We start from the raw sequence: 27,424 nt of genomic DNA, 5'->3' as shown, positions 1-27,424 counted from the left end.
GCTTGCCCCAAGAGATGGTGAAGAGTTCTACTTCTGCTTGTCGAGTGTCACATATTACTGCTTTCCCCGCCGCTTCTACAGTGGTTAAATGTGCTTTTCTGTGGAACAAACCAGACATGACATAGGGAGTAGGGACTGGATAGGAACCACTACAGGAATTGCACCATGGTCCTGATCATACGTCCCCCCATCCCAACTCACTGCTGCTGCATGTTTGCCATTTGCAACACAAAGAAGGCTCTCGTTTCCTTTCCATGTGGACAGCAGGCATGAAAGAGATCATTCCACTTGGCATCAAAGGATGGAGCAAATGATTAGGGTTTCCTCCCCAATCTATAGCCTCACTTTGACTATCAAAGGTTAGCAGCAGTTACTGGCCTTGGTGGCTTGGCTTTCCCTCCACTGTCAGAAGCAACAACTGTTTTGCCAAATGCAAGATGGTTCTTTTAAAATTAGATTCAGAAGCAATACAAACACAAGTGGGTGAGAGGGTTACAGATTTTATTCCGAACAGCAAGCAAAAGATACATTACAGTGGTGCTTCAATCTGCCACTGAGGAGCCCTGAAGAAGTGGCAAAGTGACCCCCGGATAGTCTTGATGCATAGCACTGAGGCCAACAGTCTATGCGGAGCTCCTGACTGACATGCCCCAAAACTAGACATTTTATAGGCCTGTGTCCTGTTGGGCTAATACAGGCTCAACCAGAGCTACTCTACATCAAAAGACAAAAATGCCAGGCCATACATCAAAAGCTTTAACTGACCAGGTTAGAGAAAGCAATAAAACATAGATAAGCAGAATCAGGAAAAGACCAGACACAGAAGAGTTGACCATGTCTGATCATTATCTCCTTGAACTCACAATAATCTTCCGCAATAATTATCCCATACAACAAGATTCAGAATATCAGTTGCTTCCAACTGCAGGAGGGGAGACTCAGGTCTTGCTTGTGAGCTTCCCTGATGCATCTGGTTGGCCACTGAGAGAACAGGATGCTGATCTAGATGGGTCACTGGCCTGATCCAGCATGGCTTGTTCTTCTGCCCCCCCCCATCTGTGTTGGCCATTTTTATAACAAAATCTCCTACACAACATCAAACTACTGAACAAACATCATATAGACTTATAGAGCTGTAGAGCTGAGAGGGACTGTGGGGGTCATATGGCCCAACCCCCTGCAGTGCAGGAATCTTTCCTGATGTGGGGCTCAAACCCACAACCGTGCTCTACTCACTGAGCTATCCTAATGTGTTCCTGTGCTAATTGTAAACCACTCTGAGGTGGTTTTTGTTTTGTTTACAATCAAACAGTGTACAATTTTTAATGATAGCATGAGTCCTTCATCCTCATGAAAAGAAGACTTTTCAGACTTAAACATTATTGTAATATAGGTCACTATATTCCACAGTCTCCAAAGTCCACCCCCCTTCCAGCATGTTTCCAGAGAGCATGCCTTTATTGACCCCCACCAGTTATGGTGCCACCATCAGTGCCAATAAACTGCTCCATCTGGAGTTGCCCATTGGCTACAGATGCTTTCAGTGCTTTGAGCATTATACAATGTCCCTCTTATGTTTGGTGCTGCCAGATAATATTTTAATACATCATAAAAGGGAATAAAGGGCTAAATAAACAACCCATTATAAGAGGGAAACAATGTTCTGAAAAGGGAGGAACAATTGATCTTTGATAGACGAACGCTGCTTTCTTCTAAATCAGAATCTTTATTAATGAGGACTGAGCAAAGTATCAAGCAGTACTCTTAGCCCGACTTCACTTACATGAAAATTTCCGAATTGATTCAAGCGTTTAATAAGTTTGTCTTTTAAGTCTGAACTTGAAAGGTTATCCAGCTAATATCTCCTTTGAACATTTCAGCTTGTAAAGGCATCATAGTTTGCATCCAATTCAAATATCTTTTTTGTTCCCAGTGCTTAAGCAAAATGAAGTACTTTATGGATTTGGGAATGTGTTGTAATTCGAAACTTGTAGATTGCTAAGCTGCTTTGATAGTGCAGAAAAGTCTCCACTAGAAGAATGAAACTGAAGAAGCAAACTAATTAATAAAAGACTTGTTTGAACTATGGGGACCCTTTTATCAGAAAGGAAAAGGACTGATTCTTCTTCCCCTCTACTTTGAAACAGACAATTATTTTTGCTAACTGATAAGTTTACTATGCTGAAAGAGTGCATAAATTCGTTAGCTGCTTCCTTGTTCCTACTGATTGTATGCCAGGCTATAGTTGGGAAAGAGAAGGGAAATGAGATAGATTTAAAATACTGCGAGAGAGTTGTAGAAAAAGTATTTTGCTCTTCTACATTCATTTCATTCATTATGAACTGTGTGCTGATTGCAACCATTGTTCTATTAGGAGCAATTTTATATAAGAAACCAAACCCATGCTCCATGATTCATGCATCTGAGCTAAACAATGAGACACAACTTCAAGAATCTCTAGATGAAATACTTAGTGACAAACTGCTTGCAGATCAAATCAAAAAGAGAGAAATGTGCAAGAGTAATGAATGAAACAGTTAAAATCATTTGTGCAGCCACTGAAGTCTTCATCCTCTAATCCTCCCTGCCCACCATCACTTTTGTCTGATTTAATATGGTGCCAAGGAAGGAAGAAAAACTTATTCACTTGCTTGTTGTCTCATTTAAGCCCAATTGCTTTGCTGGGATGTGCAGTGTTAGTATATCAGGTTAGAGATGGGTGAATCTGTCAATTTTGGTTTCTTGCTTGTCCGTTCATCTCATTTCTGCATTTGAAATAGGATCAAATAGGTATTTCAAAAATCAAAAGTAGCAAAAGTTAGCTGCATATCCTCAAAGCTGCTCTACCTCAAGCAGCAAAATGTCTTTAGGCCACTCCTGCCATCTTGTGATTTTTATTTGACATGCCAACCCTATAAATAAGCAATTTAACAAAATAAATGGGAAAACCCTTATTTCTTCAATAGAGTCATAAGAACCAACGGGATGAAAACTGTGGGGATTACTGACAAAAACGTACTCTTTTCCAGGGCAATTTGGGAAAGGGAAAACAGGATGATGTCTACGTCCAGAAAGATTTTTGTCACCCTGGTTTATTGGGGCAAAACTAGATGTGACATTAAATGTGTTTTTGTGTTTCAAATGGAGGATTTATTTTTTTTAATTCAAATTACTGGTACATCAGCAGCAGGGTTGATAATTAATAGGATTGGAGCAGGCATGGTGATGAAATTTAACCCTTCCCTCCTTGGCTATAGGCTCTCATATGAAATTAGTATTTGTTTTGGTGTCAATGAGGGATTTCCTCCAAAAGGAAGAAGAGGGTTTTTCCTCAGGAGTCAAGCAGGGAAGAAAAGGGTTAGATTCCACTTCTGCTTTTGTTTTCACGCCCTCCCACCCCCATTTTGGTACAGTTTGCTTTAAAATACAGTTTTTTAACATCAAGTGTAGTTTGGTCTCAGTGTGAAGGACAGAAACCTGGTTTATGTAAAGGTCTCAGGCATATATATTCCTCTTCACTTGTGTGTACTGTGCTTAAGTGAGGCAGACTGAGAGGTTCAGGATGTTTGTGATGGTGAGAGGTTTGATATATATATATATATATGCAGGTTTTGGTGTCTTCGGGTGTCTTCCCGTGTAAGAGACACCCCGACTCTTACACGGGAAGACACCCGAAGACACCAAAACCTGCATTCCTGTACCCGTGAAAATCTACGAAAGCATATATATATATATATATATATTCACTGAGGCAAAGAAAATGGACATAGCCATTAATTAGTAAAGAAGTAAGTCTCAAATTACGTGCAAGCATTAAGGTTGTTTCAGTGAATGCTAGGAAATTATGATGAACATAAAGGCAGCTCTTCTGCATTCAGAGAACTAAATGTCTTGAGATATTAAAGCAAAACAGCTTTGGTTTTGAAACTGATTTTTTTTAAAAAAGTTGAAGAAAAATTGTTAATGGTTTTAGGACTCCATTATGGATATATATAAAAAGAAATCAAACATGCTTCTGATTGGACTCAACAGATTTGCATATGACTGGGATGCCTGCAGATCCTAGTAAAGGAAATAGCATCCATGCAACAATGCAGAATGCCTAATGCTCCTTAGAGTCTTTAAAAAAACATCACGGGGTATAATGGGACATTGAAACATGAGAATCCATCAGGGCACTGGTCTCATGCCAGAAGGGAGCGGATAGCAGCCGGAAGGCGTTAAGTGGATTTCAGTCCTCCTAAAATGGTGATTGAAGTCCAGCATGACAAAGTCATGTTGATTCTCAATTCACTACAGCACAGCTTTTCAAAATGCACTAATTAAATGGGGCGGAAACAAGCCTTAGAACTCATCATCTTGGCACATAGTGGGGACAATTATGGGAGGAAACGTCGGGGTCTCTGAATTAAATGCACAAGACCATTGCCAATTTCAGGCAAATGATGGCTTTCAGAACCTTCTAAACATAGCAGCAAAGGGGCTATTACAAAAGGTTATTGATTATTTAAATTAGTATACCACCCTTTAGTCGACGATCACAGGGAGGTTCACAACGTAAAAATACCGAATGAGATCACAGAATACACAAAGGGGGGGGGGACAAATTAAAAAAACCTAAACCAATAAGGTAAATGAGGGTAGCCTCCTTTATGCACCTTGTAACTCAAGCACACATGGTCAAACCTCGAGTATACTTGCCTCATCACACACTGAACTCACTAGACAAGGAATTGTACATAGAGTAGTATAACTAATTGCTTATGAAGTGGATTTTACATTAGCTAATGGAGTTTGGATGCAAATGAAAGTAACAAAGATAATTAAAGCTGGCTCCAAATGTGTACTTAGCACATGATTAAGATTCATGTGCCAGCTTACAAAATGCACAGTTCCAGCGTGACATTGTATCTCACATTTTGCTTCTTCTTCTTTGACATCTCAGTGCATATCTGCAGTTCATAGGCCAGTCACTAGTCTTTGATTAATTGTGTGGCTGGGCCAGCATAGGACATTTTGGAACATGAGGCATAGTAACCCCGTCATAGTAAAACAAATAAAGGCAAGTCTAAGTGTGAAGGTAAGGGCTTAATTGGTCAAGGCAGCGGTGCTATTGGTCAGCAGGAGAGCTGAACTGGGAGCAGGCTGGGTTGTATTCCACTTGAAAGACCAATCAGGTCTGTAGCTTGCTTCTGGTCCCAGTTCAACTCCCAGTGGCAGACAGGCTTGGAGTGCTTCGGCACAGTTGCACCCTGTTCTGAATAAAGCAGACCTGGTCAACTGTGACACATCCCCAATCCACTGAATTACTGAAAGGCACTCTGTGTGAGGCTGCCTCTAAAAGCCATTTTGAAACGTCATTTGACTTCCACATCATTTCCAGATGCAATCTGAAATGCTGGTTCTTCCTTGTAAGCCCCATGTGGTTTGGGAGTAGGTTATTTGAGGGCATTCCATACACTCCTGTCAACCCACTGTATTTAACACTGAAGGCTCTGCTAATTGTCACACCACAGTCAGAAGCCCAAGTTGTTGGAAAACGAGGCATGTGGCATCAATATTTTAGAACCCCCTGATACATTTTAGGGGCCCTCTCTTTTAAACTTTACATGAGTAGCTAAGGTCTTTTTGTTCCATCAAGCTTCCAGTGTCTCATTGTTATACTGACATTTAAAAAACCTGCTCGTTTTTAATGAATGAAATTCATAAACTGTTTCGTTGTAATTTGAGCTGCTTCTTTTGTTGTTGTTGTTGTTGCTTTATAGGCTTGAGCTGTTTTATTGGTTGCATAGGCACCATTCCTTGAAAACACATTCAAAGCCCATTATTTGCCCCCAAAGAATTCTGGGAAGTGTAGTTTACCGCTCACAGAGCTACACCTCCCAGTACCCTTAATAAACTACACTTCCCAGGATTCTTTGGGGGGGGAGCAATGTGCTTTAAATGTGGCTGATGTGGCTGTGACCCAAGCATCCTACCTCTATTCCAGATGCAGGCACAAAGATACTACCATTGAAGGAAAATACCTAGAAACTCAGTTGATAACATCCCTACTTTTGATATATGTATCTCACAGCCTACCACTAGGCAGAGATCATGGATAAGATAGAATGTTGGCATGCTTGGTCTTTCCTCATTCAAATCAGCTCTAATTCAATGCTGTCCAAGGTTATAAAAGACCTTTCTAACCTGAAAGATCTATCTGTGTTAATAAAAAATAATGACAGTTAAGGTAAAGGTAAAGGTACCCCTGCCCGTACGGGCCAGTCTTGACAGACTCTAGGGTTGTGTGCTCATCTCACTCTATAGGTCGGGAGCTAGCGCTGTCCGCAGACACTTCCGGGTCACGTGGCCAGCGTCACAAGCTGCATCTGGTGAGCCAGCGCAGCACACGGAACACCGTTTACCTTCCCGCTAGTAAGCGGTCCCTATTTATCTACATGCACCCGGGGGTGCTTTCGAACTGCTAGGTTGGCAGGCGCTGGGACCGAGCGACAGGAGCACACCCCGCCACAGGGATTCGAACCACCGACCTTTCAATCGGCAAGTCCTAGGCACTGAGGCTTTTACCCACAGCGCCACCCGCTATGCTCCATATTTCTGGGTGAGAGCCATAAGCACTATAAGGGTGTTCTTTTAAACAGAGACTGAAATCCTAGATGTTTGCGAAGGAAGTGAAAGCAGCCCAGGAACTCCTGGGCATTGCTTGCTCAGAGAAGGAAATGACAATAAGTATTCTTTAAAGAATGGATTATTTTGCATCTCAGCTAGTGAGGCTGTTTATCAAACAGAGAAAATCTATTATATATGCAAGCTGAGCTCTAAATGATATTAGTGAGGAAAGATTCAGTCCCTGAGAGGGTACATTTTCTGTAATATGGCTATAAAGTATTATGGGATATATAATACATACATATCTGAAGGAGTGATTGAATATTTCATTCTCTTGTGCTACCACATATATATTTTTTCTCGCACGAATCAATGAGATGTCACAAACCCAGTTGTTTTTATTCATTGTGAATAATGTTAACTATAAATGTCATTTTCTGTTTATAAATAATTTTGAACACAATGCCAGTTACTACAATTGTATATTAATCATAATCTCAGCCTAGTTTGTGTGATTTCTTGCAATGTTTCAGACTTTCAATTAGACCTGGTACAATTGTTTATTCCAAGAGCCTGAAAAGTGGCCTGTCGTACTGTATCATTCCCACACTCGGAATGGATGACTGAGATCATTTAACCTGCAGAATAATCAATTAGGTACATCAGCTAAGAATGCAAATTGTGTGGACACACTGTATCACATTAGGGGAAATGACGATTTAATGGACAGAGGCCATCAACAGCAGCTGGTGGACTATGGAGAGAGAAGATTTAAAGAAGAGGACAATGAGAATAGACTTCATTTTTTTGAACCACCAGAAGTAAATGAATCAGAAGGTATTTTGTGCAGCTGGTGGTGAGGAACTATAATCAGATATTTTCTCATGAACAAGGAGACATCTTTGGGAAGTTCTCTTATTATTTGTTTAGGGCATTTACATCCCATCATAGAATTCCAGGCAAATTATATATAATTCACCCACCTAAGAAGTGACTAGGCCCAGACCTTGTAGCTTTGGAAGGGGAACAAGAGGTCTCCTAGCAACTCTCAGCACCCTTAACAAACTACAATTCCCAGGATTCTTTGGGGGAATCCATGGCTGTTTCAAGTGGCATCACAGTGCTGGAAATGGGACAAGAGAATGGCTGAGCCTGCTCAGACTACCAGCCCTAGTGCTAAAAATGCCTATCTTGCTGGGCTATCCCATTTCATCAGCTTCTTTAAAAAATGGTCCAATTGATATGTAAGAAAACACTCCACAGCAGCTCCAATTTTAGTAAATTATGAATTGGGCCTTAGCCTTTTCGGAAGCCAATTGAAAGAGGAGAAGAAGGATGCTGGTGACTGGTGATCCCCCCACCCAACAGGATCATGGAAACATCCATTAGGTGGATCTGGCATACTGATTGATGTGCACTCTGCTTGGTAGTTTGACAAGGGGATTGCTAGATTCCAGCATGTCCCCTGACTACACAATCTTCATCTCTATGTGCAGCAGTGATAATTAGCAGATCAGAGGGGACCATAAATCTCAAGGCCATCAGGTGATTTCTTCTGGGATAGTTTCAGTCAGGGACAGATGCATTCTTAAAGGAGGACGTTTGCTCTGCCAGCTGATAGTGTCATTAGTTTGTAAAAAGAAAAGAAAAGGTGAATCGATTGTGTTTTGGAGTAAGTAGCCTTTGGGCATGATTTGTGAAGTTCATTGTGAAATCTTTCACAGGATAAATGGCTGTTTTCAAAAGGGTCCCATTGAATCTTAATCCAATGTAAACAGAAAGTTTGGCTAAATGTTCACAAACAGCTCAAACTCTTCCTTTTAACAGCTTGCGTTGTGGTATTTCAGAAATTCACATTCAAAAATTCACACGCATGACTAACTATGTGCAGAATATTTAGGGTTACATTGATCTGACTGCAAGAGTTAAACACAAGCTTAAAGCTCTCCTTTGAATTGAATTGAATTAAAATTTTTAAAAAATGTGTCACTTGGCAGGATCATACCAGGGCTGACCCAAGACAGCCTATGCTGTAATAATTTTGTTAGTCTTAAAAGGTGCCACAAGAGTCTGTGTTGTTCCTGCACAAAATTACTTTGATCACTCCTACTTCTTAAGCCTTTGTTATCACAACACCATCACTGCACATGAATTACTGGCAGAATGATTCTATACTACAGTGATGCCAAGGCTGGATGTATGTTGGCCACTACACCACCAGAATGGTCCCCATATCCAGTGCATGCCCAGTCTGGGACAGGAAGGGAAATAGATACACAACTAAAAAAACAAATAAATCAGAAGAATGGCATAAAGTAACAATGGCCCTGGAAACAATACCATGGCCCACCAATAAAGGACTGTGTTGGCAATGACACCCATATATGAGCTGTGCACAGAGGCAGCTAATGAACTCATGCTGATGGGGACACCACCACCCACAGCACATTCCATCCGTCCATCCACACTTCATGCAAGAGAATGTCACAGCATTCTGCTCTATCAGCCCATTTGGACAACCAAATGCAAAACACTACTAAACCTTAGGTTACATAAATAAAATCCTGGTAAGAACACACAGAAGGTAACAGGCTGTTTTTTACTATGTAACTTCTATTTCAAACACAATTCAACATATAATATCTGTCAGGTTTAGCGCTTCTCCCACACATGACATGGAACTCTGGCAGTTTAAGTAGCTGAGGTTTATTGACCCGACTGGCTTCTGACCCCTCCCAAGGCCAGATATACGCCACGTCCTCCCCCACCTCCTGCTGGCCCGCCTCTGCTCTAATCGCTTGCTCCTCCTCCTACTTCTTGGCGACTCAGGTACAGCCAGTTCCTCTTCCTCTGGAGATTCCTCTCTGCTGGGAATATCCCTGACAATATCTCACAAAATGTAATTCCATAGACAAACACATCATGCAAACAGAACATATCAAGAGAAATTAAAGTCCAATGGATGGTCAGGAGATAAAGTCCATTCGGTTCCTAAATTGGCATATTGGCAATAACCACAATATGGTATGCTTATCTTATGATGTTCCACGTATCGCTGCTTTGAGGATTCTAACATTCCTTGTATGTAGATATCAGATCAGATGGAAAATGTATGGCACATGTAGATATCCTTTTTTATCTTAAGTAGTCAAAAACAGCCTGTTATGTTGTGTGTGTTGTTACTATTGGGACAACCAGCAATGACCCTTCTACTGCTACTCCAGAGGCATCCTTTTAGCCAGGGCTTTGAATAACCTTATGCTGTTCACAATACTGCTGTTTCAGAAGCACAATACATTAGGGTGAGAAAGGAGAAGACCCTCCACACAGCATCCATGTAGTTCCCTGGACAGGATGCCTGCAAAGAGCACTCTTCACCATCAAGGGTAAGGAGTTTATGTCCCATTATGTAAGAGAAAGGCTCTTTCATGAAGCAGGCAAGCTCTAGGTGGGTTGGACAACTTAGTTTTATATGTTGGAGGTTTCTACAACCTCCAGGGTACAACCTGACCCTAGGAAAGCGGAGAGCACATTTGAGCCAATCAGAAGATGTGGTGCATGGACCACCCTCCCAGATCTTGCATGCGCCAACCAGCACTTTTGATGTACTCCATCCTTCTAGCAAACCACATGACCTCCCCTCCTTCTATGTTGCCTGATAGGCCAGCGCTGCTGAAGAACGTTCCAAAATAGCTGAAGAACATTCCAAAATAGCTAACTACTCATGCACCTTCTTACCATAATCATCCTACTCCACAGGTAGGGAACCCATTTAAACCTGGAATGGGTCCCACCATGGCCACCTCTGATGTCACATCCATATATGACATCAAGCATGGGGCAAATGAAAATGTTGTGCCAATTAATGACTGGGACAACTGAAAGGCAGTGACAGCAAGCCTGCAGTGAGCAGCTATGCTACAGAATTCTAAACTGGGAATGTCGGAGTGCAGCTGATCCTAGCAGGCTTCCATTTGGCACTTACAGGAAGCATGCAGCAATCAGGTTTACTACAGAATTCTGCTTAAGGAACTTCATAGCTTCTCTGATCTCAATATCTGATAGGCACTTACAGGAAGCTACACTTACAGAGGGGCCAAGATAAAGCCATTTTGAACTGAAGCCAGAGATGCAAAGAACCTTCCTTTGCATGCACAGCATGAGATACCCCTTTCATTTGGGCTTTTTGAGGAGGGGTTTGGGTCATTTGACATCACTGTGATACCAGGTGATTGACAGGTGGGAGGCCCCAGTCACCTGTCAAGATGGTCTATGGGGCACTGGGCAGCTGAGAATCTGGTCTACTGGGAGGATCCTGTTCCTTACCCTTATCCTCAGCCCTCCCTCTCCTCATCCCTTTCCAAATGACAGCCTCAAACACTCTGGCAGCAGCACCTATCCACTTCAGTCCTGTATTTTCCGTTCCCCTCATTCTTTCAGACACTAAACAAGCAAAAGTAATTAAGGGCACAACCCTGTGCTGAAGATTTGCCAGCATAGCGGGGCTTCTGTTGAATCCTGCAGGCCCTCTGCCGGGGGGAATCTTCAGTATAGGATTGTGCCCTTAATGACTTTGGCTTGTTTGTTTTTTTAGTGTCTGAGAGAATAAAAAAGAAAGCAGAGAACTGAAGCTGGTATTTAACACTTAGTTCTAAAATGTCAATGTTTGTGACAACAGAAGCACAGGGCTCAGCATTGACTGGGACTTTGTCAGTGATTTACTCTCCCGGGACCACTGCTGCAGAGTACAGTTCAATTGCTTTCACATCCACTTCTACTGAAAAGTGAAGCCCAGTCATGCACATTTCTCACCATAGTATACAAACCTCTACAGTTTTCTCATCAGTGTTTGCCAGGTGGCTTCTTCCACAGGTATGTGCGCACAGGATTGTAGCCTAGAACTATCAGCTTCATGAATAACTCCAAATGCTAATATATTCTGACTCCTTTAATAAAGTCTCTCAGAGACTAATGGAGTGGACAGGATGGAAAACTAACGTCCCACTTTTAGCTCAGGTTAGATGTGGCAAGGGGCTGCTAAGGCTAAGAACTTAAGAGGAGCCTGTTGGATCCAACCAATGGCCCATCTTGTCCAATCTCCTGTTCTCACAGTGACCAACCAGAAGCCTGTAAACAGGACCTGAGTGCAAGAGCACTCTGCCCTGGGTTTTCTAGCAATTCAGAAGCGTATTACCTATGACCGTGGAGGCAGAGCACAGAACCCCCCCCCCAAGGGGTGGTGAACCCAATATTATGCACAGGGGCTCTCTTTTACCTTTGTTGCAAGGTGAGACAGGCAGGGAAGCACCTTTTTCTGTTATTCACATTTTTCCATGTGTAGGACTGCCATCGTATGCTGGGTAATATATACTATGTAATCTATGGAGATCAGACTCAGCAGTATTTGAGGGGTGGGGAAACCTGTTGCCCTTCTGACATTGTCAGACTCCAGCTCCCATCACTTTCAGCCAGTATAGCCAAGGGTCAGAAATGACAGGAGTTGTCATTCAGCAGCATTTGGGGGGTGGGCACCGGTTCCCCATCTGGACTTTAAAGGAAAGAGCCAGTGTGATGTAGTGGTTAAGAGTGGTAGACTCGTAATCTGGGGGACCGGATTCGCTTCCCCGCTCCTCCACATGCAGCTGCTGAGTGACCTTGGGCCAGTCACACTTCTCTGAAGTCTCTCAGCCCCACTCACCTCACAGAGTTTTTGTTGTGGGGGAGGAAGGGAAAGGAGATTGTGAGCCGCTTTGAGACTCCTTCGGGTAGTGATAAAGTGGGATATCAAATCCAAACTCTTCTATATGTGTCAGCGACCTTCTAGTAACCAAGTAGCCAACTGGTGGGGAGATGGTAAGTGTAAAGCTCTTTAATCAACTGTGTACTTTTCATTCAAGATTTGTATTAAAATACTACAATGCAAAAGAGTAAGAGACATTTGGAAGAGGAGGTTTCTCAGTATCTTTTCTAAGCAATCTTTCCTCTAATACAGCCCCTAATGTTTGTCTAGTGACTTACACAAAGCATCAACAATAATGTTATATGCAGTCAAATACACGGGGCATTGAATTCCATCCCTAGTATTTAAGGTGCCACCAGACTCTTTGTTATTTTTGCTGCAACAGACTAACATGGCTACTTCTTGGCAAACTTTGTTTATCTAGTATCTATGAAAGGAGGGTGTAAAAGGTGAAGTGGTACAGCCTTTGGCTACTTTTTGCTTGCATCTCTAGGGCTAAACGTATTAGGGATTGCTGTCAAATTCCAATCTGAGTTGGATTGTGGATTTCTGGTCAGGTGGAATGCATTGAGAAGACACTAGTTCGCCATTATCTATGGTACGTTCTGCCTAGATATAGACTGTATGTCTTTTTGCAGAGATCTAGACACCAGTGTACACCAAATATATCACTGGTACATGGCAACATTTAGAGGCATCAGCTAAGAATACAATTTTTTTCAGGTCCTTAGCCCAGCATCTAGACATTAAGTTTGTGAAGCTTTTTCCAAGGGTTGGGATCTGCTGATCGACCAATACACTCAATCTGAACAGTGATAAAAAGGATCAGAAGCACACACTGCTTTGTCACAGGAGACCCAATTGGCCTCTGTGGGATGTGCAAACTGCAGAACTTCAGCCACAGTTCTCCAAAGTTCGAGGTGGGCCTGAGTCATTGCTGTTCCTTAGTTTCCTTGCCTAACTTCAGTCTCCTATTGCAGACTTCAAAGATCAAAGCAATACAACACCTTGAAAAATGTAATTGCTATTGGCTTTGTGGAGGATTTGATTAGGATGAATTGGCAGGGAAGTGATTTAATGTTAAATATTGAAGGTAGTTTCTCTCTCATGTCCAGGAGTTATTTTAGAGGGTTAAGAAAGAGGTATGCTCTCTCCCTTTCAGTAGAAAATAAATTGATTTTGAATGGATGACAGAAAAGATAAGAAGTTATGGTGATGAGAGCAAGAGAGATTATTTTTTAAGAAGGAGCCATTTCTGCCCTTTTTATTCGTGCAAGAGATAAGCTCCACAAAGTAACGCACTCACAGAAAGATGTGGCTGTATAAGCATTTAGAAATAGAAACGCAGGATTATTATTTTTCGAGGCACTTTCTTGGGACTTATTACAAATGATTGATTATGTGAATATCTGGGATGTCCCAAGACCATTAGAATAAATGTGATCTATGTTGCTAGATGCACAATTTATTTGTCAAACAAGCACTCACCCAAGTCAGGAAATATCTCAAGTGCATCATCTGAAAAAGGACTAAGAGGTCAGAAAGGACTTTTGTACATATCATGTATTCTCAATACTGCTAATCATGCATTTGTTTCTATATGCACAAAATGCATAAGCAATCAGGGTTTCCATCCCCATGGAGGAAATCACAGGCACATGGAAGATGCTCCCTTCAGACTGAGCTACTGGGCTTTGGAATGTTGCCATGCTGGACATTGGCATTGACAGGGAATTGGTTCATTTATGCATTTGGTGCTCATGGGTACTAAGTTCCTAATAAGGCTAATGAAATGAAAGCACATGTGGTTATGTACATGCAGACGTGCAGTCTGCAGTGCTACCATTTTAGATTTCAGAATATGTGGGAAAGATTTCAGTGAGTACAAGTGACATTATTCCACACAGTTTAAACCCATAATTGAATTCATTTAAGAATAAATGGGGGGGGCAGAGTATATAAATAATATTGGTTGTGGTTGTTTCAATATTTCATTAGAAAATGGGGGGGAGAAATTCAACATTGCACTCTCCTGATACACTGGCACACTGTTTGTGGTGGTGGTGGTGGGGCACATGAGGGGCAGAGAAGAAAACGGAAGCTTCCAAACTTCCACTAGCACACTGGGTTAGTTTTATCTGAGCCATAGTTATTAACCTAGTCCTAAACCATACCCTTTTATAAAGGAAGAAACACACAATGTTTAAAAAGTAAAAGGAAACAAGAATGAAGATACTGAGAAGAGGTATATTAGGATATGAGGGTAGATAAATAAGGCAAGACAAGGTCATGGTGTTTGTACTGGAGATCCAGGTGTGAGTTGTAAGCCATTTTAGGTACAGACAGAGTCATGAGAGGTGAATCATTTTGACCAAGGAGTTTGCATGGAGATGAAAGAGTTGAGTTGTCACCTGAGAAAGCCAAAGAGAAGGATGTGATAGTCAAGATGTGAAAAGATTAGAGCATGGGTAGGCAAACTAAGGCCCAGCTGCCTTCTAAATCCAGCCTGCAGACGGTCCAGGAATCAGCGTGTTTTTACATGAGTAGAATGTGTGCTTTTATTTAAAATACATCTCTGGGTTATTTGTGGGGCATAGGAATTTGTCCATTATTATTTTTTCCAAAATATAGTCCAGCCCCCCACACGTTCTGAGGGACAGTGGACTGGCCCCCTGCTGAAAAAGTTTGCTGACCCCTGGATTAGAGCATGAACCAGAGTTTTCGCCAAGGAGCAGAGGAGAGGAAGGGTCAGCGTTTTTGCAATGCCATACAAAGGGAAGCTGTATGATTTGGCAATGGATTCAATATGGTTACCCAAAAGAGAGAAGAGTCAAAGAAAAAGGTCAAGGCTTTGTTTCTGTTCAGCAGGGGGGATCATAGGAGAAACTCTGTCTTGGAGAAGCTATGTTGAGTTGGCAGTCGTGAGGAAATGTCAAAAAGGCAGCTGGAAATGTGGAATTGTACAGAGGGGCTGGTGGTTCTGGATTAGAGAGGTAGAAGTGGTTGTCATCAACATTGTGGTGGCACTGATAACCACAGACCAAGAACAGGTGGCCCTTCCTTAATGGTGGTGGGAAGGAGGAGGAGGAGTTTCACTCTATGGGAAGCTAAATGATCATGGTAAACAGAGAACTGGCTAAAAGAACAGAGTCATGGAGTGCTAGCCCATGAAAAGGCTCAAGTAGAAGAATATATTATTAAGAGTATATAAACACACAGTGTAGTTGGTTTTTGTCTTGCTGCATTATTGAAAGCTGAATTTATTTCTAAAATATACTGTATTTTTTGCACCATAACGCTCACTTTTTTCCTCCTAGAAAGTAAGGGGAAATGTCTGTGCGTGTTATGGAGCAAATGCCTTCGGGTGGCGGAGGGGATCTGCTGCAGTCGTGAGCAGAGGATCCATGGTTCCCCCTCCTTCCCTCCTCCGTGGTTACAAAGCATGGATCCACATGGATCCTCAGGATTTTTGCATTGGGCTACTCCAAACTCACTGTCAGATCACATGTCTGTGGCAACAGCATGAACCACAAAAATCATATATCCACTATTTTGTTTAGAATATTTTTTTCCTTGTTTTCCTCCTCTAAAAACTACATGCGTGTTATGGTCTGGTGCGTGTTATAGAGCGAAAAATACGGGTATTTGGATTCTAAAACTGTAAGGTTTTTGGGTTGTTGTTTTTTAATACCTTAAAATGTTATAAAGGAAATCTTTCTGTAGCAATGAACAAAAATAAGAATAACTTCTCAGCATTACTGTATATCAATAGCCAATTATTTTCATCTGGATGTGTTCTGGCTGGTTGCTAATGGACTGACAACGAGTTAGCTTTTAGAGGAGCCATCATTTCAAAGATAGAATAGCTGACCCTTTAATTTTGAGGTATTACAGAAATTATACCCCTCACCTTTAAAAATGGCAAATGCACTAAATCATTTGATCTCTTTGTGGGCTAAGGTGCTTTCTCCTTGCTGTTATGTTTTATAAATGTATACCAGAGTAGTACTAATGTTCAATTTTGGGCATGTTCCACAGTTTTTCTAAATGCTGTTTCTTTTGGCATAAACATATTTTAGGCTGTGTGTGAGATTGTTTCACAGGATTGTAAGAACACAAACCTTGTGGTCACCTTCACCGTTGGTAAAAAGCAGAACTATGTTTGCACATGAGAAGTAAGCCAACAGTATACTCAAAATCTGAAAGTATTCCAATTTTGTGCTTCAGCTTGCAAGAGCTGAGACATTTGACTTCTAAAGGACCAAGCACCTAAGTCCAATTTGGCTTAGGGTATCTCTAAAATCAGCCATGCTTACTAAGGTGTTTTGTTTTTTTTAAAAAAATTTCCTTCCTTTTCACAAGTTGGGCACAAGTTGTTTCCTTTTTAGAAGCCAAATGAGGACTTTGTTGGGTTCTAGTACTGTGAGCTGGCATGGTAAAGTGCTAGTGGATCTCTCTGTAAACTTGGATTTTTACAATCTTTACTTTCTTAAGTCTGATAGCTGTGTTGTAGTAGAGTAGTTCATGATGTAATGGCATGGGTGCAACTTGAATAAAATATGGGGGGGGGGACCAGGTAGGCTCCACTCTGCGTAATGAATCATACACACACACACACACACACACACACTATAAATGGCAATGCCCATCAACTTGGGGGAGGGCACAGTTTCCTCAAATATTTCATTTGGCTCCTACGTGTACCAGCATCTCTTAGAGTTACTGTAGCTAGTTTATGCTTGTCTTGTGTCTTGTGTCATGAGACAATAAACACTGAACTGAACTGAATAAATACTTTAAACTGGACTGAATGGGCAAAGAGTTTTCTTACCTGGGAACTCTAGAAAACACTGACTACTGGAAAGCTGGAAAACTCTAATGTTCTGCTGGAAGACTCTGTTGGAGCTGCGCATGTTCTGCTGACCACACTGGCCAAAGTGTGGTGTGGTATCAACAGCAGATGGTGGGCCCAAGTTTAACTGGTAATGCACTAACAGGTTATAAAAGTCTAACAGAGTTTATCTGTTGGGCACCTGGACTTCTGTCGAGGTTTATCTGTTGAGCTACACAGAATAAATTTTGGATGTTGCTATCCCAGGGACGCGGGTGGCGCTGTGGATTAAACCACAGAGCCTAGGACTTGCTGATCAGAAGGTCGCGGTTCGAATCCCCGTGATGGGGTAAGCTCCCGTTGCTCAGTCCCTGCTCCTGCCAACCTAGCAGCTCGAAAGCACATCAAAGTGCAAGTAGATCAATAGGTACCACTCCGGTGGGAAGGTAAACAGTGTTTCCGTCACACTTCTCTGAAGTCTCTCAGCCCCACTCACCTCACAGAGTGTTTGTTGTGGGGGAGGAAGGGAAAGGAGAATGTTAGCCGCTTTGAGACTCCTTAAAGGGAGTGAAAGGCGGGATATCAAATCCAAACTCTTCTTCTTCTTCTTCTGCTCTGGTTAACCAGAAGCGGCTTAGTCATGCTGGCCACATGACCTGGAAGCTGTACGCCGGCTCCCTCGGCCAATAAAACGAGATGAGCGCCGCAACCCCAGAGTCGGTCATGATTGGACCTAATGGTCAGAGGTTCCTTTTACCTTTTATCCCAGGTTTGTTTTCCTGCAGTTGGCATACCAAGAATGCATGGGTGTGAAATTCTAGGCTGCTCCTCTTGCATCATTTTGCTTGACCATTTTAAGCTCTGCACATGTTCTAATAACTTTAAAGGATACGTGGGGGGGGGGACAACTGGCCACACAGCTGGAGGCTTCCTGATGTCACACATTCTGAAGAACCAGTGTGAAAGGAAGGGTGAGTTACTTGTGCATTATTCTTCTATGTGCAAAGGGAGACAGGCACTTCTCCCGACTTCACACAAGAACCATGTCGGATATTAAGTGCAACTTTATGCTCTTGAGTTGTCAAGCCAATTAGAACAACTTCTAGGTCAACTAGGTCAACCATGTCTACACAAACGTCATTGAATTCACTGGTAACGGGGTTTAGGATTGCAGCCTAATCTTGTAAATAGTTCTTTGAATATCTAAATCATCACAATTTGGCTTACAGTATCACTCAAGGAAGAGTTGCACACTGGTGTCCAAACTTAATAAAAGTAGGCATCATTTTCCACTGAAGAAGGCAGGATTAACACCTGTTTACTGCTGGGATTAGTCTGATGGCATACATTTTGTTGTGGATGCTTTGGGGAATCGTCGGAGAAGCATCAGTGTTAATTCAGGTATTAAAAGCTATCTGTTATGAACCGTTCAGCCAGTGTGCCCTCTGTATCACCAAGCTAGCTGTACTGACAACCTCTAAATATATAAGAAATGTATCTTGAGTTCTCTGACATTTTATATTCCAAACTTTGCCCAGTGGCTGATGGTTTCTTCCTCAAAGTGACATATTGATTGTAGGTACATGTAGGGCGAGTATGATTGTGTTCAGTATTTTGAGCTCATCATCTGTTATCCCATTCTTATTGTCATCCTAGGCCCAGACAGTATCAAATTGGAAGCAGTAGTGTAGAAAATTACGAACAAATCAGAAAAGACTACAGCTGTGAAATGAATCAAGCCACTGTTTCCACATTTAGTATTTCCTTGGGAATAAGAGACTTTTGACATATTTGGGGGGCTTACAGTTATCAAGACAAGAATGCATTTCTGTAATTACAGACCCTTGTTGGCTGTGCTGTGGAACCCAGCCAGATTGCAATAGTACCAAATCTATGGAGGGATTTCTGAAATAATCAGATTTCAATTGTAGCAAACGCATGGGAGTTCTCAAAAATGTGGTTCAAGGGATATGAAGGTTGACATAATTAACATAATTAAACAAAACTAAAAAAAAGAAAATCAAGACAATCGGACTCGTTTTATGTTGCTTTTTTGTATGTACAATATTGCTGATTGTACAAAAATTATAGTAAAATGTATTAAGCTGGAGGAAGTCCAGGCTTGTGTCTAAACCTTCTCAACGTGTAACTCTCAAAATTCAGAGAAGTGAAAATTTTGAAAGATAACTGCCTATGGTTTTGGGAAATGTTCATATGGTAGATTGCCCTTTAGATTTCCCTTTAACTGCAAAGTGGATCAAATTTCTCCCCAATTTCTGCATATGGATAAACATTTCGCCATGCTCAGGTATTATTGGTCTAACTTTGAACCCTTGGCTTTCTACAGAGAAGGCCACTTCACACAAAATGATTTGATTTGTGTTTTCTTTTTGTTTTTACATAACTAACAGCCATGGGTCCAGTTTGGAACTAGATTCTTCGATCCAGTTTGAGAGTACAACATGGCAGGGGGGACTCTAGACCTTTGTCCCTGTTGGGGGGGAAAGGATGTACCGGTAGACTATAATCCTGGTGGCTTGTTCTACCACTCATTCAGATCGTGCAGCATATGTCACCCAGCGTTAACTATCAGCTGGATCAAGGCCAAGTGAATTTAATTAAATCAAATTCAATCAAAGACTATCTTATGTGTATCAATCAAGAGGTTTGGAAACATAAATATTATTCACTTGCCTGCTTTGCTTTTAAGGCTAGGTGGATCTGCCTTTGATGCTTTGTTTGTTTTGAATGTTGCTTTGATAACTGCTCTGCTGAATTCAAGTGCTTCTCAGGCTGTGCTTGTTTGCTTGTATGGTGCCATTGATGTACGCGACACTGTGGAGTTCAACCCCAAATCTCTCCCCCCCCCTTTCATTTGTTGTTTTGGCTGTGTCATATTTTACATTGAAATTTCCTTGAGGCAGGAACCTGTGTTAGTATATTGCAGATACACTGGGTTGTCACCAGTTAAGGTCTACAACCCCACTGAAATCAATGGTCATGACTATCAGAAGTCCACTGACAACCATCAAGAGGCTCAGTACAATTCATGCAGACTGCCATCTTAATAAGCAAATAATTAAAAGTTGGACAATGCAAATAATGCTGTCACTCTTGTATGCCATCTTTCATTTTTCTGTGATTAAGATTTCCTTCTAATTTACAGCATTTAAGGTTCCTGGGCCCTGTTATGAGAAATACTTATTGCAACCACCGTTCTTTACACATTTTTAAATAAAATAAAGATCATGCTCCATAACAATTGTTACAAATATATGAGGGTCTGATTAATATAAATGTTATATTGCATTTGTTTGTCTGATATGTTTTGTCATGTCTCTTACACTTCCAAGAGCGATGGCAAGAAACAGTACAGTCCTATGCATGTTTACTCAGAAGTAATTCCCATTGACTATACTTCCACATAGAAATGCAGCATGTCATATTCTGTAACTCTTATGAAAGAAGCTGGAAACCAATCCAAAAAGGCATTGTGTGATGCTGTGTGGTCCACATAAGGCTCTTTTGCTCAATGTATCCATATTTACTGGAATGGGTGCTGCAGCTGCAGTCTGTCTGAATTTTCATTTATTTGTCACACTCCCTTCTAAATCACTTTCAGGCAGAAATGCTTATTTTCATCTTCACTGAAAACTGATTTCTATCCAAGCTATTTCAGCTCTAATAAGGATTTGTAGAATTTCGCTTTGGTTTTTCTCTGCTCAAGGAAATGTCCAGTCCTTGTGTGTTTATAATGCACTCTCTCCTTCTTCTACAAATAAACTGCTTTGTTTCTTACAGTATCAAGTACCTGTTTACGCCGATGTCAAGTCTGAACAGCAATTGCAGACCACAAAAAGCTCCTCTGGTTCTTAATGGCGCAAAAGCAAGCTATTCATTGTTGCATCCTTTGAAAAATGCTCCTTCCCCAAGCTTTCTATAGCCCAGCAAATTGAAGCTTGCAGCCTATCATAGTCTGAATGATAACAGTGTAATGATGGTTAGACAAATCCTTTTTTTCATGCTTCTTTTGCCTAACTGGGGATTCGTGTTCTTAATGTTTTTTTAAAAAAAATAAGGGGAAGGTGTAATCTTTTTAAGAAATGGAATGGAATGAGTACTCATGAGGGAAAGGGACATAAGAAGATTGGCAACTAAGGGTGTCAATGACCCACCCACCCTGCAGGTGTTCACTGCTATTTTTGAGACACATCATTTAGAATTTATTTGCATCTGGTCTCTGTGCAGTGGGTTTCATTCTTGAGCTACAGGGCTTCCCCATGTGCAGACATGAATTGGTCATCATTATCCCCCAAGCTTCCCATCTCTTCCTCAGTTCCTTAACAATCTTTCTCAAAACCTATGCAATTGGTTCCATACCTCAGAAGGAAACACAGCAGATGCAAGCCTGGTATAAATGAAGCCCAGAACTTGATAGAATTCAAAGTGACTGCAACATGTCTTATTAAAGATGCTGTGCACAATAGGGATGAATAAACTGGTCTCCTTCCAACCAGTGCCGGTTTTGCAGTTGTCCATTCACAAATCCAACCTATCCTATGAATTTGTGAATCTTTCTTTTAAAAAATGTATAAAATTCATATTTAAGTATATATTTAAATAAAATACACCTTTTTCACATTTGTGTGTGTGTGAGAACTACAGTGGAAACATTGGAGAAGTGTGAAATCTATAGAATAATTAACATTCTGATCCATGTTGTAATTTCAGTTATGTGAATTGGGTTGGTTCACTTCCCTAGTGAGCAAACAGAAAATAAAATAAAACAAAGTATTCCATCAACAAGGACTGGGGAACAGAATTATTTCCTCTGCTCTGGAACTAGTGACCAGCTAGTCACACTTGTTGGGTGAGGATGACAGTGAGAGGCTGCCCCATAAACTTAAAAAGGACTGAAAACCAAAACAAATGCATGGTTTGCTAAACTGTTCATATTAAAATATATACAGTGGTACCATGGTTCCTGAACTCAAGCCATTCTGGAAGTCCGTTCAACTTCCAAAATGTTCGCAAATCAAGACGTGGCTTCTGATTGGCTGTTTGGCCCCGGAAACAGTGCCAGCAGCTGACACTTACTTCCGGGTTTGCGACGTCTGGGAGCCAATTTGTTCAGGAGCCAAGCCATTCAGGAACCAAGGTACCGTTGTTCCTTCAAAAGTAGACGTGTACCCCAGTTCCTAGATTTATCAACAAAACAACCCCAAAACAAATGGAAAAACTAACAAGATGCATACAGTGGTACCTCGGGTTAAGAACTTAATTTGTTCCAGAGGTCCGTTCTTAACCTGAAACTGTTCTTAACCTGAAGCATCACTTTAGCTAATGGGGCCTCCCGCTGCTGCCGGTGCGCGATTTCTGTTCTCATCCTGAAGCAAAGTTCTTAACCTGAAGCACTATTTCTGGGTTAGCGGAGTCTGTAACCTGAAGCGTATGTAACCCGAGGTACCACTGTATAGTTATAAACTATTTTTGGAGGGATGTCTGAGGAGGCCATTAGATGTCAAAGGGAGTTACTAGAGTGGGACTCGCAAATGCCCACAGAGCTTTTCCTGGGGACTGCACGGGATCTTTCCCCTCTGCACTGGAAGTAGGTTTCGAAGAAGCATTCTGTTGTAGCCAATAGAATAGGCTGTGGGGTGTGCTGGTTGTGGGGTGGGTGTGATGCCCACAACACTTTTCCCCATTTACAAACATGCTTACAGGCTCCCAAAGGTTTGCAGCCAGTGATCCAATGTGTAGAAATGGGGTAAAGCACTCACTTTAAGCTATCAGAACTGATCAACATTCAACAGTGAAAAGGTGGGTAGTTTCTTTCTTTCCCCATATTCATCTCACTGAAGCAACTGACATTGTGAGTGACAAAGTAAGAGGGAAGTTTTCCAGAGTGCCTGACTGACAACGTGAGTGACACAGTCTGATAGGACAACTTGAGGGGTTGGGAGGCTGCATGTTTCTCTCATGACCTCCATGAATACTCCCGTGTGCGTCTTGCTTTTACAAATGTTTTGTGGTAACTGTTGTGTAAACCCATAAAACTACAAGCACAGACTATAAAAATGGTACAGCTTACATATACCTTGCCAGTTATACCACTAAAACATTCAACACAAGATGTGTGAGGAAATAAATACTGCCTTCACTGTATGCAGCTATGAAGCTCTATTTTAATAAATACATTACTCATTTCAAATTGAACATTTTGATAACTCAGAGAATAAGTAAATATTATAACTGGCAAAGTTTTTTCAAACCTCAACAAATAGTAAATAATACTTTATAGCCACTGTTTCTTTATTATTTTCTTTCTTTCTTTTTGCCTAGGGGGGATACAGAAGAATATCTGAATTTTTATTGAATACAGGAAAAAGTATTGTTTCTTGTCTATTGCAAGCTTTGGGTTTGGGATGTTTTCATTATGTAAAACGACTACACACAAAATGGGCAGATGGTTGATGTCCAGACATTTCAGAGAAAGATAGCTTACTACTGAATTATAAATGCAGCACCAATCAGGTTAATTTATACGTATAGGGTGGATTTACAGAAGTTATCCCCATTTCTTATTTGATCCTGGAATGTCCCACTTTTCCTTAGGACATCCCTATTTTCATTGCAGAAATGTTGGAGGGTATGGTAGGATGTCCCTATTTGCATCAGAAAAATGCTGGAGGGTATGGAGTTAACCGACCCCCAAATCATCTGAAGGCAGCCCTGTATAGGGAAATTTTTTTAATGTACCGTAAATGTTTTATTATACAGTGGTACCTTGGGTTAAGAACTTAATTCGTTCCGGATGTCTGTTCCTAACCTGAAACTGTTCTTAACCTGAGGTACCACTTTAGCTAATGGGGCCTCCTGCTGCCACTGCACAATTTCTGCTCTCATCCTGAAGCAAAGTTCTTAACCCGAGGTCAACGGGTCAACGGAGTCTGTAACCTAAAGCATCTGTAACCCGAGGTACCACTGTATTTTAATATATGTTGGAAGCCTCCCAGAGTGGCTGAGGCAACCCAGTCAGGTGGGTGGGGTATGAATACAACAACAATAACAATAATGGAATAGGATGTTCCTATTTTCATCAGAAAAATGTTGGAGGGTATGGTATAATCACCATCATCATCATCATCATCATCATCATCATCATCATCTGCCATTCCCTTCTCTTGCAAATCAAAGGAATTCAGATGTGAACTAGCTTCATGACTGAGTATTCTAGGGTGAAAACCTCTTCAGTTTAAAAGCAGTAGCACCTGCCACAGAGCGAAAGTGGTGCTTGCTTGACCTCCCATCACTGTCATTGCTTAGCCTTACTGGGCAGGAGAGCAGGAGGGGTACGGTGATAGGGAGGTTGGTGCAGTGCAAATGCATTGACAGGAGCAGCAACTTGCTTCCACCAATGCATTAACGCTGTGCCAGTGAATTCCCCATTGCCTTACCCAGTAGTGGCCTATGTGGAGATGTAGGTGGGGCACCACTGCTCCCCCAGCTTCCAAACATGGAAAATCTGTGGTGCTCACTGGAGGTAGAGAGGGAGGTGTGAGGCATGGGGATCTTGCACTACACAGCCCTATGCCTTGCCCCTCCTCCTCTGGGGCACACCACCATCACGCTGTGTTTTGAAGCTAGGAGAGCATAGGTGCCTCGCCTACACTGCTGCATGGGCCACTACTTGCCTCACTCCTCTACCCATTCTTCCTGGTAAGGCACAGCAACAGCAGTGATAGGAGGCCAGGTAAGCGGTGGTGCCTTTCCATGCCAATAGCTAGTGTTTAAAAGAAGAGTTAATCTCATTGCCACTTGCTGATACAGCTCATCACTACCACTGTATGCCATTCTGTTTAACCCCAATGCAAATATATAAGGAACAAATAACTCCCTGTTGTTAATAAAGTATATTAAAAAATATAAAAAGACAATATTTATTTGAAAGATTGCTTGCATTTCTAATTTTAAAAGCTTAAAATAACAATAATAAAATGTATGGGGAAAGCAGAGAGTCAGTATGCAGCAAGATGCCCATTGGCCCCATAGTATTTTGTGTATTCCCCAGGCTACAGAGGAAGAGAACTGGGGCTGAATGATCAATGGGAAGTGCTGAGGATAAGCAAGCCTAGCATGTATCATTGTAAAACATGCTTTTGGCTTACCATAGTGTAGAAGACAAGACAGGCATATTAACTTAGAATTTCCATGCTTTTTGGCACATGAGTACATTTGTAAGTGCCATCTCCTAGACTTAAGCTTTTTTTGATCCTAGGATTTTGCTTGTGCTCCAGAAAGAAAATCCACTGAATCGCATGAGCCTGGGGGTGGGGGGCACATTTAAATGACAACATTTAACTTTGCTATGACTCAAAAATAAATACTTGGGATTTATACTGCTAAAAGCACTTGGCATATATTAGATCGGAAATCTTGCATCAGAGATGGGATATCTGTAACTCCCCAGATTTTGTTGGACTTCAACTGCCATCAGCCCTAGAAAGCATGGCCACTAGTTAGTGATTACGGGAGTTGTAATCCGGCAGCATCACAGCTTTACATCAACTCTCACAGAATAATAGAACTGTAGAGTGGGAAGGGACCTTGAGGGACATTTATTTTAGTGCAACCTCCTGCAATGCTGGAATCTCAACGAAAGCATCCATGACAGATGATCTTGTAAGACGGTGTTAACACACACATATCATCCAAGTTTTTATTATATTCTTAGTTCAATCAGTTTAAAAAAGAGTGTACTATGCATATGATATAGCACATTGTTTTCATTCCCATATTACTGTAAAATCTAGGGTGAGAAATTGAGGCAGAATGGCTTATGAAAACCCTGGAATGTACTCCTCGGTTATCAAACCGCAAATCACATGAATGTGACAGAGATCTCAAAAGAAATGTAGAAGAAATCACAAAGGAAAATGAGCTGAGCCAAAGTCTGCAGATCATGTGAAGGAACAGTGACACATGCAGACGTGTGCAAACACGTGCCACAACACTTCACATCCAATTACACAAGTGCCACATGCAGCAGCACTTCCAGCACAAACATGTGGGGAAATGAGCCTGCATATCACATACAAACACTGGCACATACATGCAGCACTTCATACACAAGTGTGCAGCAACATTTATTCATTCATATATCCAGTTCTTCCACTCACCCTGAAGGATGCCCAGGGTGGCTAGCAAACATAAAACCATAACCAATGTCCAAAAATTAAAATAGCATCTATAAAAATTATAGTACCTGAATGTATGCAACCCCCTTCGAAAACCCTGTGCAAAATCAAAATATCTTCAGATTCTGACAGAACATGGTCAGAGAAAAGAACTGCCTGATCCCCCCTGGGGTGGAGTTTCAGAAATGGGGGACACCAGCAAGAAAGTTCTCTCTTATGTCAGAAGTAGGCACAAACACACAAATGCTTACACTCATGTAAGCAGCAAATGGCAAAGAAAAATCAAGGGTTTTTTAATATTAATGTTAGAATTCAGGAACTTTAAAGTGTGAAAATGTCACATATTTTGTGTCCAAGAATCCAAAGCTGCAGAGCACATCTTCAAAATGCCTTCCCCCATGGAGATGTTGCAGATTGGGGGAGGAAGAGAGAAGATTATTCCCAGCCTCAATAGCTTTTACTAATGCAGTCGAGGGAACACTGTATTTTTGCAGGTTTTCCGGTGGATAACATAACTATTTTGTGTCCCCTAACTTGTTATTGACAGTTTCACACAGCCCAATAATCCATTTCAGGTTTCGGCATCCTCTCAAGAGGAACAGCCACCAAATAACAATTTTTATTACTTTCTCACACTTTCCCCAAAGAACGTTTTCTTTCAGGGAGTCCCAGGATTCCTCATTAAACAATGCAACCACCGGCCTTTTCGATCCCAAGAAGATGATATTGCTATATCTACACTGGAGAATGTGAAAACCTTCTTTTTTTATTTTGCATTTGCAGCCATGGGACTAACTTGCCAGGTGACGGAAAAGAATTATTAAAACTTTGGTACCATAGCCACAAAAGACTCTGCAGGACAGAAGTCATGACCTGAGATCACCCTTTGGTTGGGCGTTGCATGATGACTAATGGCAGCTTTGACCATGAAAGTTCAGCAGACAGGACAGTCTTGGAACACATTTAATTCCTCTGCACTACCTTGTTAGAACAATGAATCTCCTTCATTCAGCTTTCATTTATTCTCACAACAATCATTCCAGC

Source organism: Podarcis vaucheri (assembly GCF_965113315.1).
Source record: "Podarcis vaucheri genome assembly, chromosome: 2".
Classification (NCBI taxonomy): Eukaryota; Metazoa; Chordata; class Lepidosauria; order Squamata; family Lacertidae; genus Podarcis; species Podarcis vaucheri.
This window is presented reverse-complemented; position numbering follows the sequence as displayed.